Below are 11,401 nucleotides of genomic sequence, written 5' to 3'. Positions count from 1 at the left end.
AGGAAAGAAAAAAAGAAAAAAGGGAAAAGACTATTGCATGTAAAGAGGTCCTGCTGCATCACTTTTTATCCAGAAATTAGGTTTTATCCTTATCATTCTGGGAGATTTTGAAACGTAATGACTTTGTTTCTTGTTCATATATTCCCTCAACCCATACAGTAATCCGTTTAACTTACTTAAACCCAGTTCTTAAACCCATATTCTACAAGAATTTATTGTGTTGGACTTTTTGGACCAGGACTTGAACAACAAGGACTGGGCTACCAAATTGTTCCCCTACAATACCAATGACTAAAAAGAACACACATTGCCTAGTAGAATCAGTGCCCCTTAAAAAATGGCTTAGGTTTTGCTCTCTACAAAGAGAATTTTTTTAAAACAAAAACAATATTCTTTTTTTACTAACATTTCATTTTGTGATATATAAATTACACCTTTCAGTTGGAATAAACAAACCTAATTGCTTAACCGACATGTTACTATATCATACTTTTTCTTTTTATTAATAAGTTACACATGCATAATTTTAAAGTTGACTAGTGTACACTTTGGCTGTTAAATTTTTGTGTTGTTTTTATTTTGTTCATCTACATTGCAAAATTTTTATTTTTATTATTTACAACTGATTTCATTTTCACACTGGTCCTTTTATCTGAATTTTGATAGTAATATTCCCTACAAAAAAAATGAACTCCCTAAATTTCAAAGTATTTTAGAGCTAGTATTTCATGAATTATTTAAATATCAATGATCAAATTATTGACAAAAATAGATGAGTATGATCAATATAAAAACAAAATCAAACACAAATTATCAAAATGAAAAACTTTAAACCTAAAGGATTAAAATAAAAATAACCTTAAACTTTAAAAGCTAAAAGTGTATTTTATAGTCTATAGTCTTTAAAGTTTAATTACCAAACATGTTTTTTAATTGCTGAGTATTTTATATCAATTGATCTCATCCTATCATCAAAAAAAAAAAAAAAAAAGATCTCATCTTAAAGTCTTGATGCAATTAAAATACTTTGCAACCAATCTTAGTTTGGATTGAACTCATCCTAAGGGTATGTTTGGATTGAACTTATTTTTCTGAAACTAAAAACTGAAAACTGAAAACACTATAGTAAAATAATTTTTAAATATGTGAATAGTGTTGTGGGACCCATGAACAGTACGTGAACAGTATATGAACAGTGCTTGAATAGTACATGAACAATATTTTTTGTCCCTTACATAGTAAAATTATGTGATATTACTGTTTATGCGTAAGAAAAAAAGAAAAAAAAAAAAAAAAGCCAAAAAACACATAATTGTAAACGTAGATGCCCAATCCAAACCCCACCTTAGTGTCATTATCGGACATTGTAGGCTATTTTAGCATGATTCCAAAATTACTAAATAACCTCTCTCTCTCTCTCTCTCTACCCAATTTTCTTTTAATAATTAATGATGTATCAAAGTAAAACACATGTTCTCAGTAGCAAAAAGTTGATTGTGCCACGCGTGTATATATACTATATAATAACTTACTATTTTCGTTTTCATTTTCATTTTTATATTTTTATTTATTTATTTTGATGCGACATTTTATTTTTCACGTTTATATTATTTTAGTTATTTGTGGTGGTATCAGGTCCAATTAAAAACGTGGATTCCAACAAAAAAAAAAAAATTCCAAAAAACGTGAGATAAGGTATCCAGAAACATCACAAAATGTATAGTAGAAATCTTTTAATAAAATCATTACTATGCTGGTCCCATAAATGTTTTTTTTTTTTAATCATTGTGAAAAAATTGTTAAATTTCTTTATGTATCAAGACTTTTTTTTTTTTTTTGGGTGATAAGGGCTATGATTCCATCCTTGAATCTACCCATGTGAAGTAAATATTATTAAAAAAATGTAAAAATTTGTGTGAGAATTTTTACATTTTTTTATTTGTTAATGTGAGCCGACACATTTGCAACACAATAAGGGGGGGAAAAACGACTTGTTAAAAGTGAGTAAAAATGAAGCATTGTTTATATAAGTAGGTGCATGCATGTTATTATACTCAATTAGTCTGATGAAACGAAAAAATTTTATAATATTTCTTATAACTGTCTATGTGGTATATTATAATTGGTATAAAATAAAACAGTATTAGTGCTGATTTTGAAAAAAATAGTATAATAAATTAACTTTTACGTCTCTAATTCTGCTATTTTATAAATGTTGTTTTTGATGTGGATGCTTGTCAAATTCACATAGGAGGGCCAAAGCCAATTGGTCAAGGAGGAATTGAGAGAAGAGAAGAGAAGAATAGAAACTCAGCTTTAACTTGTAAACGAAACCATGGATTAAGGTTTAGGCAGCCCATGTGAAGGAATAAACAAACCTAATTGCTTAACCGACATGTTACTATATCATACTTTTTCTTTTTATTAATAAGTTACACATGCATAATTTTAAAGTTGACTAGTGTACACTTTGGCTGTTAAATTTTGTGTTGTTTTTATTTTGTTCATCTACATTGCAAAATTTTTATTTTTATTATTCACGACTGTTTTCATTTTCATACGGGTCCTTTTATCTGAATTTTGACAGTAATATTCCCTACAAAAAAAATGAACTCCCTAAATTTCAAAGTATTTTAGAGCTAGTATTTCATGAATTAATTAAATATCAATGATCAAATTACTGACAAAAATAGATGAGTATGATCAATATAAAAACAAAATCAAACACAAATTATCAAAATGAAAAATTTTGAACCTAAAGGATTAAAACAAAAATAACCTTAAACTTTAAAAGCTAAAAGTGTATTTTATTGTCTATAGTCTTTAAAGTTGAATTACCAAACATGTTTTTTAATTGCTGAGTATTTTATATCAAGTGATCTCATCTTAAAGTCTTAATGCAATTAAAATACTTTGCAACCAATCTTACTGTCATTATTGGACATGGTAGGCTATTTTAGCATGATTCCAAAATTACTAAATAACCTCTCTCTCTCTCTCTCCAAATTTCTTTTAATAATTAATGATGTATCAAAGTAAAACACATGTTCTCAGTAGCAAAAAGTCCCCTACATTTTTCAATTAATTATTTAATTTTTTTTCTTTGATTGTGCCACGCGTGTATATATACTATACAATAACTTATTATTTTCATTTTCATTTTTATATTTTTATTTATTTATTTTGATGCGACATTTTCATTTTTCACTTTTATATTATTTTAGTTTTTTGTGGGGGTATCAGGTCCAATTAAAAATGTGAGATAAGGTATCCACCACCAGAAACATCACAAAATGTAAAGTAGAAATCTTTTAATAAAGTCATTACTATGATGGTCCCATAATTTTTTTTTTTCCTTAAATCATTATGAGGGCCTCCATGCCCTGGTTATTCGTATAATAAAATCATTATTACGTTGCTCAATAAAAGATAGGCTAAAATACAAAATTCATCTTCTAAGTTTCTCTATCTTTCATTTATAAGTTTACATTTTGTCATTTTAATCTTTTAAGTTTCAAACATTTTCAATCTATTTTTCCGTTAACTCATCATCTCTATCTGCCATTAACCTATCCTAAAACGACCATTTTGGGCATAATTTAATATTTATTTTATTTTTTATTTTTATTTTAGAAAAATGTTAATTAAAAAAAAAATTAAATAACCCCAGTTACCCCACCCACCTCATTTGAAGAGCATGAAAATTTCTAGCCTAACCCATAAGTGAGAGACTGAGAAGAGAAAGAGGGAGAAAGAGATGTAGGGAAATCTTGTACCTCCAACAGTACCTCCTCCAAAAATTGTTGTAATTTGAATTTGGAAACGAAAAATAATAAAGACTGTGAACTTTGGTGGAGAAAAGCTAAAAATGAAATAGGAAATTAAAAAAATAAAAACACCCGCCAGGAAATTAAGTTAGAATAATATAAGCATCGTGGGCCAAATGTTGATTTCCAGCAGAAATAATCATGGTTTGTTTGCGGGCAATGTACGTGCCTGAGAGTGTTGGTAAAACCAAGCCAATCCTGTTTTTCTGCTCCTTCTCGTCGTAGAGGAATGAGGAAATCATGGTTTGTCTCTCCAGTAGGTGTCTTCTTGTTGTTAATTAGTTGTGGAATCCATGAGCTCCAGCAAATCGCTACCTCCAACAGAACCTACTAGTTCTCTCTTTCTCCCTCTAAATGTCCGTTTGGAAATAACTTATTTAACTAAAATTGAAAACTTTTTGCTAAAAGAATAGAAAAAAAAAAAAATTAAAAGCTAACTAAATAGTACAATGAGACTTATTAATAATATCAAAAAGTGCAACGGAATACATGAATAGTACCAAAAGAAACTAGAAACAAAAATAAGCTGAAGTTTTCATCGGCTCCCAAACGGTTCGTTTGGGAATAGCTTATTTAACTGAAATTGAAAATTTTTTACTGAAAGTTCCGTAGATAAAGATAAAAGGTAGCTGAAATAGTAAAGTACAACCCATGAATAGTATTAATAAGTACAATAGAACCCATGAATAGTAGCAAAAATAAGCTAAATAAGTTAAATAGTATTAAAAAAAACCAACTTTTTAAGCAAATACCAAACGCACACTAAGTCTCTCACTTAGGGTTATGCTAGGGATTTTTGTGTGTTCTTCAAATGAGGTTGATGGGGCCATGGAGGTAATTGGGTTATTTTAATTTCTTATTTTTTTAATTAATTTTTTTAAAAAAATTAAGAACACTACAAAAAAAGAGTCTACTAGCGAGGATAAAATGCCCTCGCAAAAATTCAAATACCGTCGTAAAAGGTTATTAGCGAGGGCATATGGCCCTCGAAGGCCGTCGTATTTGCTCTTGTTTCTAAAAGAGATTTTGCGACCATACCTTCGCAAATAGATAATTTACGAGGGCAATCCACCGTCGTTATTGAACAAATCCGCCCTCACAAATATATTACCAAACGACGAGAAAAGTCGACGACTTATTTTTAGCGAGGGGAAGCAGTCGTCGTTAACAACTATTTGTGAGGACCTTTATACCTTCGCAATTAGTTATTTGTGAATTCCAAATTGATGACATACTTTTTAGCGACAAATAATGGCATCGCTAAAATTTATTTGTAAGGGCTTTTAACCCCTCGCAACTTATTTTTAGCAAGAAGAAGCAGTCGTCGTTAATAACTATTTGTGAGGACCTTTATACCCTTGCAACTAGTTATTTGTGAATTTTAAATTAGCAACGAGACAAATAATGCGTCACTAAAATTTATTTGTGAGGGATTTTAACCCCTCGCAACTAGTTAGGAATAATAGTGACAACAATGAGCTGTCACTTAAAACGTTTTTGCAAGGGGTTAAGGGGCGTCGCTATTCTATAAATTGCGAGGGACTGTTGTCACTATAAAGTTATTTATGACCAAATTTTTATATCATCAGTGATAATATTTTATATAATTTTTGAAATATTTTATTATTTATTTATTTTTAATTTATTTTATATCATTTTTGTTTAACTATCATATTACAATAGTACAATAATTACTAAAAATTGTTACAATAATATAATAATTACTAGAAATTGATCCATCAAACGATAAAAATTCATATAAGTTCAAACTTTAAAATATAAAATATACAAAGAAATCCTGAAATTAAACCTTGTTTTAAACTTAAACAACTAGAATTATGACAAGATCTATATTAGCCTTCCTTTGAGTCACACTCCAAGCTGTTTTCGACCTTCTTGTTATTGTTTGAGTTGTCCTCTTCATCTCTGCTAGTACCATCCTTAAAATAAAATTAAAAAAAAAAAAAGCATTAAACATGAGTTAAAATGAAACAATTAAAGTGAATTTGTATTTGTATCAATGCTTCAATAAATAAGTACACATATTACTATATCAAATCTAATCATATAATAATATATCATAAACAATAGTAATAACTTTTTTTTTTAATTTAACAATGATAATAACTTAATTTGATTACTTAAACCACTATCACAATTAAATAAAAATTAAAATAATATAACAATTCCGGATTTATGTGCAACAGCCAGCAAAGCCCTCTACACAATCCAAAGCTTGAAGTCAAGAAAAATATATCTTGGCCCTTGAAGTTAACAAAAGTGAAACTTCAAGTCCAAAGTTTCTCAAAAAAAAAAAAAAAAAAAGTCCAAACCTAGCCACTGGTTACAACAGGTTCACCCAATGCAAAACAAAAGTGAACAGCCATTATCTGATTAAAAGTTTTAAGCTCCAAGGTTTTTGGCAAAAAAAAAAAATTAAAGGATAGAACTGAGTGATGTGTATGGGATAAAGATCTCATTATTCACATTTACACAAGATCAGGCCTAAAATTTAGGCAGAGCTTCAAAGATGTACTCTTAAGAAACTAATAGGTTTGAGAGAGAATCAACAGACCAAACAAAAGTTGTATATGACAGTTACAACATCATACTTCTACAAATAATAGCTCTTACCTCCTTTAATGTGAGTATAATTCTCACTGAGTATAAGAAAGGCCTTTGTATTCTCCTCCTCCAAGCTTATCTACACATGCATACAAAGGTTTAACAAAATTCAGCTAAAGAAATTTAACAGCCTTTTTTAATACTGTACAGAGAAGGCTGCCGCTTCACATATAGGGCTGAAAGCATAAATGTTTGTAAGGAACCAACTAACTACAATTAACATGCCAAATGAGCTGAAAGAAAGTATTTATGAACTTACCAGAAAGCATAGGTCCATGAGATGTGTTTGCAATATCTACAATGTAAAATGCCAAAAGCAACTGATTTCATCTAAATATGTATTAACTATAAAGTATAAACCAAACTTCTCCCCCAAAAGAATACCTATTCAAATGTGATAAGAAACAACTAATTGTGCCAAATAACCTCTGGCTGTAATTCAAATAAGTAGATAATCTTCATTATGAAAAGAAGTGAAACAATGGAACCATGAAAATGTAGTACAGCGTCATTCCACATAAACTGTTTGTGGAAGATCCTTTGAAACAAGAATACAAGCACAGGTGCCAATCTCTGAATTGCAAGTTGAATAGCATGAGAAATGAAAAAACCTCACATAACACAGATGCAAAACAACGAGTTCAGGTGCCAATATTGATGAAGTGAAATTTGCATGAACTACTTGTAACTAACATTGATTAATTCACCTTGATACATGAATGAACCCAAATCTGAGTTTCCCATTTGAGTTACAAGTTCCTAACACATGCATTTAACTATCCAGTTTAAGTTTTTTTCAATTTCCTTCCCCATTGTGGCTTTTGAAAGTGGCGAATGTTTAAATGACAATATGATTCATTGATCAGAAATAGCAGGATATTCACTTCAATCTGGATCCAGTGAAGTGGTAACCTCCTGATTCAAGCTGTTTTAAGATAAATGTTGCTGGTTTGAGCTTCAAAGATGGGACTGGAGGTGTGGGAGTGGTGATTCGTGATAGAGCAGGTGAGGTGTTTGCTGCATTGTCTGAAAGAGTTTGTGATTCATCGTTGATTAAAAGAATGTGTATTACTCCTGTCTCACATATAGTGCAATGGAGTCATGTCACGGAATTTAGTAGAGTGATTGTGGAATGTGAAGACACTGGGATGATAATGCACTTACAAATGTAGCACGCTATTTTGTTGAATAGGGACAATTGCTAAATGATATTAAGCAAAACATGTTAAGCTAAGAATGTGTTTCTTTCCAATTTGTGCAGTAACTACACAACTTGAGAGAGCTAGCAAAGTTTTCTCAGCAAAAGGAAGAGCCTCAGGTGTGGCTTGAGGATTGTCCTTTCTTCTTGCTCCCAATTGTACACAAAGACATATCTAAATAATAATTATAGCTATAGCCTTTATTCAACCAAAAAAAAAAAGGACAATGAAAGGGTGTTTTGGATTAATTCAAGGAAACCCAACCTCCTTAACACTTCAATTTGCAGTAAAAGTTTAATATCTTTATCAGATTTTTTACAAAATAAAGAATAGGAGCTAAGACATGCAAACCTTATTTACACATTCAATGAGGATCTAACTTAACAATACTAAAGATAGCCATAAATTAGACAGGCATATACATTTACAATATATGTTTTCTTATATCTTAATCTACCACCAAAAAAAAAAAAAAACTACTAAATATTATAAATTTTAGATTTTGATGCACAATCAAAAAAATATCATAGCAACCAACAAGACATGCATAAAATAAAGGCAAAATGGGCAATGCATAGGGTTTGATAAAAAGAATCGTAAATATAAAACTACTTTTTGTCTCTTCTCAATTTTATAGGCAACCAAACAGAAAGCTAAGATGAAAGATTAAAATTACCTAAAACGTTTCTTAACGTTATTCTGCAATCGAAGAAAAGGAACACAGAAGAGAGAGCTCTTTAGGGAATTCCAAATTCCAATTAGGGATAAAATAAAAAAGATGGATAGGCGCAAGACTTAAGGGGCCCCCTACCCAAAAATATTTCAGTGACGACGGCGGTGTGGGCGGCTCTGGTCTGGTAGTAGGCGGAGATTTTGGGATTAGGGATAGGGTTGAAGGGGTCGGCGGCGGCCATGAAGGAGGAGTGGGTTTGGGGAGGGGAAAGAGAAGAGAGAGTATCGGATTCTTTGGAGGATGAAGCGATGTCGTTTGATGGCTGGTGAGGATGGCCGATGAGGTTGGAGAGAGAGAAGAAGAGTGATGGCTTAGAGAAAGGGAAACAAATTTTGGGGGAAAAAACTAAAAGTAAAAAGTCAGATTTTGGCTTCTTTTTTTTTTTTGGTTGGGGGGGGGGGGGGGGGGGGTGGAACATGTTAGGAGGGAAACAAATTTTTGGGAAATTTTGGATGCGAAAAATAAAAGAAGACATATTTATTTTGAGGAAACAATAAAAATAAAAGAAGACAATTTTAATTAATTACCATTTTTTATTGGCAATTACCATTTTGTCATGCATTTTGTTTTTTTCTTTTTTTTATTTTTTTTTGAGAAACAAACACACACAGGGGAGAGGGAAATGAATTCTAACACAAAAGCATACCACAACTCCACTTAAAAGCCATGATTAAAAACCATGGTAACTTTTAAGAGAGGGTGAGACAAGTTATACTACACACAATACACTCTATTAATGAGCGAAAAATATTAAGAATCTAATATTAATGAGCTATGAAATAAAATTTAAAAACAAAAAACAATCACATATACTCAATAAAAATCACCACATAACTTTCTCAAAAAAAAAAGAAATACCACACAACAAAAATTATCACACATTCTATCTTATTAAAAATTAAAAAAAAAAAAATGATCATAGCTATTATTATATTTATGTAAGAATTTTAATATGTAACTAACTACGTTTACTTTAAAAAAATAAATAATATGACTAATTGGATGGTCAAATTGAGAGAACATCACCATACAAGTACACAACACATGTCCATAATGCACCATACTTAGATTTGAAATCTAATCATTGGATTTGAAGAGCGTAATGAAAGATTAATTCTGGTAAATTATGGTCACAATCAAACGATTGGATTTAGAAAAGACGTGGTCAAAGTTTAGTCAAAGTTGGTCAAACCCAGTCAAACTTAATAGATGGTCTCGATACCACTGGACTTGGTGAAATTCATATTCAAATCTTGATCATTAGGATTGAAGAGTATGGTGACATATTGGTGTTGGTAAAATTTGAGACCAATTGGATGGTCAGATTGAGAGAATATATATAGCCATATAGGTACACAACACATGTCTATCACATGTCATACTTAGATTTGAAATCTAACAGTTGGATTTGAAGAGTGTAATGAAAGGTTCATTTTAGTAAATTATGGTCACAATTAAACGGTTGGATTTAGAGAAAGGCGCAATCAAAGTTGGTCAAACTCGATCAAACTTAATAGATGGTCCCGATACCACTAGACTTGGTGAAAATCATATTCAAATCTTGATCATTGGATTGAAGAGTATGGTGACATATTAGTGTTGGTGAAATTTGAGACCAATTGGATAGTCAGATTGAGAAAACATAACTATACAGGTACACAGCACATGTCTATCACGCGCCAGACTTAGATTTGAAATCTAACCATTGGATCTGAAGGGTGTAATGAAAAGTTAATTTTGGTAAATTGTGGTCAAAATCAAACGGTCGGATTTAGAAAAAGGCGCGGTCAAAATTTAGTTTAAGTTGCATGGAGACTTAAAATGTCTGAAGCATGCATTTTTTACATGATAGTATGCATTTGGGTAAGATATATTTGTAGGACAAATCTAATGTTGGACATCTATCTAATAAGCATTTTCCACAAAATGGGAAGGAAACACAGGTTGTTTGTTTGTAATTGCTAAAATATTTTCATGCTTCTGTGTTAAATGCACTATTTAATGTAATTCTTCTTTGTTTCTAATAAAGCTTTTCTATCCTTTTTAGCTCAAAAAAAAAAGAAAAAAAAAAGAAAAGGAAGAGACTTGACTTATTTGATAATGTTTATATTGTGATTGGCTTACATTTCAATTGACAAGCTCGCTTTCCTTGATGGGAAGAAAATTTTATTCACTTTTGAGAAAGAGAGAGAGGACAAAAGGCTACTATATTTGAATTTCAAACTACCATTTTGAAGTTGAAAGTGCTATCATTTTTTATGGGTAAAATTTAATAGAAAATAAAGACAGACATTTCATATATAGGATGTATATAAAAGACATTTTTTTTAGGCTGTAAATAAAAGGTTCATCTAAAGAATACAAAGCGCTATATGTTTATGTGTTTCTTTTTATTTTTCCTTGAATTTTAGAATAACTTTTAACTCCAAAGAAAATTAATATTTTCATGATTATTTGTGAAGGCCAATCATGGCCCCAATAAATAATTTAGTATTAGTGAGGGCATATTTCTAACTCACAAAAAATAAACTTTTTGCAAGGGATTTTTATTGTCCCTCAGAAATAATTTGGTGGGAACATTTCCCTCCAAAAATTTTGACATTTTAATGATTATTTGTGAAGGTCGATCTTGGTCCTTGCAAATAATTTAGTATTAATGACGGCATTTTTTTAACCGTTACAAATAATACACTTTTTGCGAGAGATTTTTAATTGTCCCTCACAAATAATATGGAGGGAAAATTTCCCTCCAAAATATTAGCATTTGTGACAACTACAACACATAATTGCGACAAATTTTCTTGTTGGTCACAAATATTTCACATTTTACCAAGTATTTGCGAGGGCATTATTTTGCCATTAGAAATAGGATTTTTTGAGAGGGCTTTTTGGGTTCGTCAAAAACTTTTTGAGAGGGTTTTTTGATGACATGCCTATTAATTTTTGATCACCTTGAAATTTTGTAAGTATGAAAAATATATTAAGATATTGTAATCTAACAGTAAATTTGTCAAAAT

At 30.5% G+C, this 11,401-nt stretch overlaps 1 long non-coding RNA gene across 1 annotated transcript; it reads right to left on the bottom strand.

Annotated features, from left to right (window-relative positions):
• Positions 1-5,558: 5,558 nt before the first annotated feature.
• LOC115963157 lies at positions 5,559-8,763 on the bottom strand. Its single transcript, XR_004085723.1, has 3 exons — positions 8,328-8,763; positions 6,462-6,531; positions 5,559-5,767 (listed from the first exon to the last, which is right to left on the bottom strand). It is a non-coding gene; the product is annotated as an uncharacterized LOC115963157 (long non-coding RNA).
• Between the last annotated feature and the right edge of the window lie 2,638 nt (positions 8,764-11,401).

Source organism: Quercus lobata, chromosome 10 (assembly GCF_001633185.2).
Source record: "Quercus lobata isolate SW786 chromosome 10, ValleyOak3.0 Primary Assembly, whole genome shotgun sequence".
In the NCBI taxonomy this organism is placed as follows: domain Eukaryota; kingdom Viridiplantae; phylum Streptophyta; class Magnoliopsida; order Fagales; family Fagaceae; genus Quercus; species Quercus lobata.
This window is presented reverse-complemented; position numbering and strand designations above follow the sequence as displayed.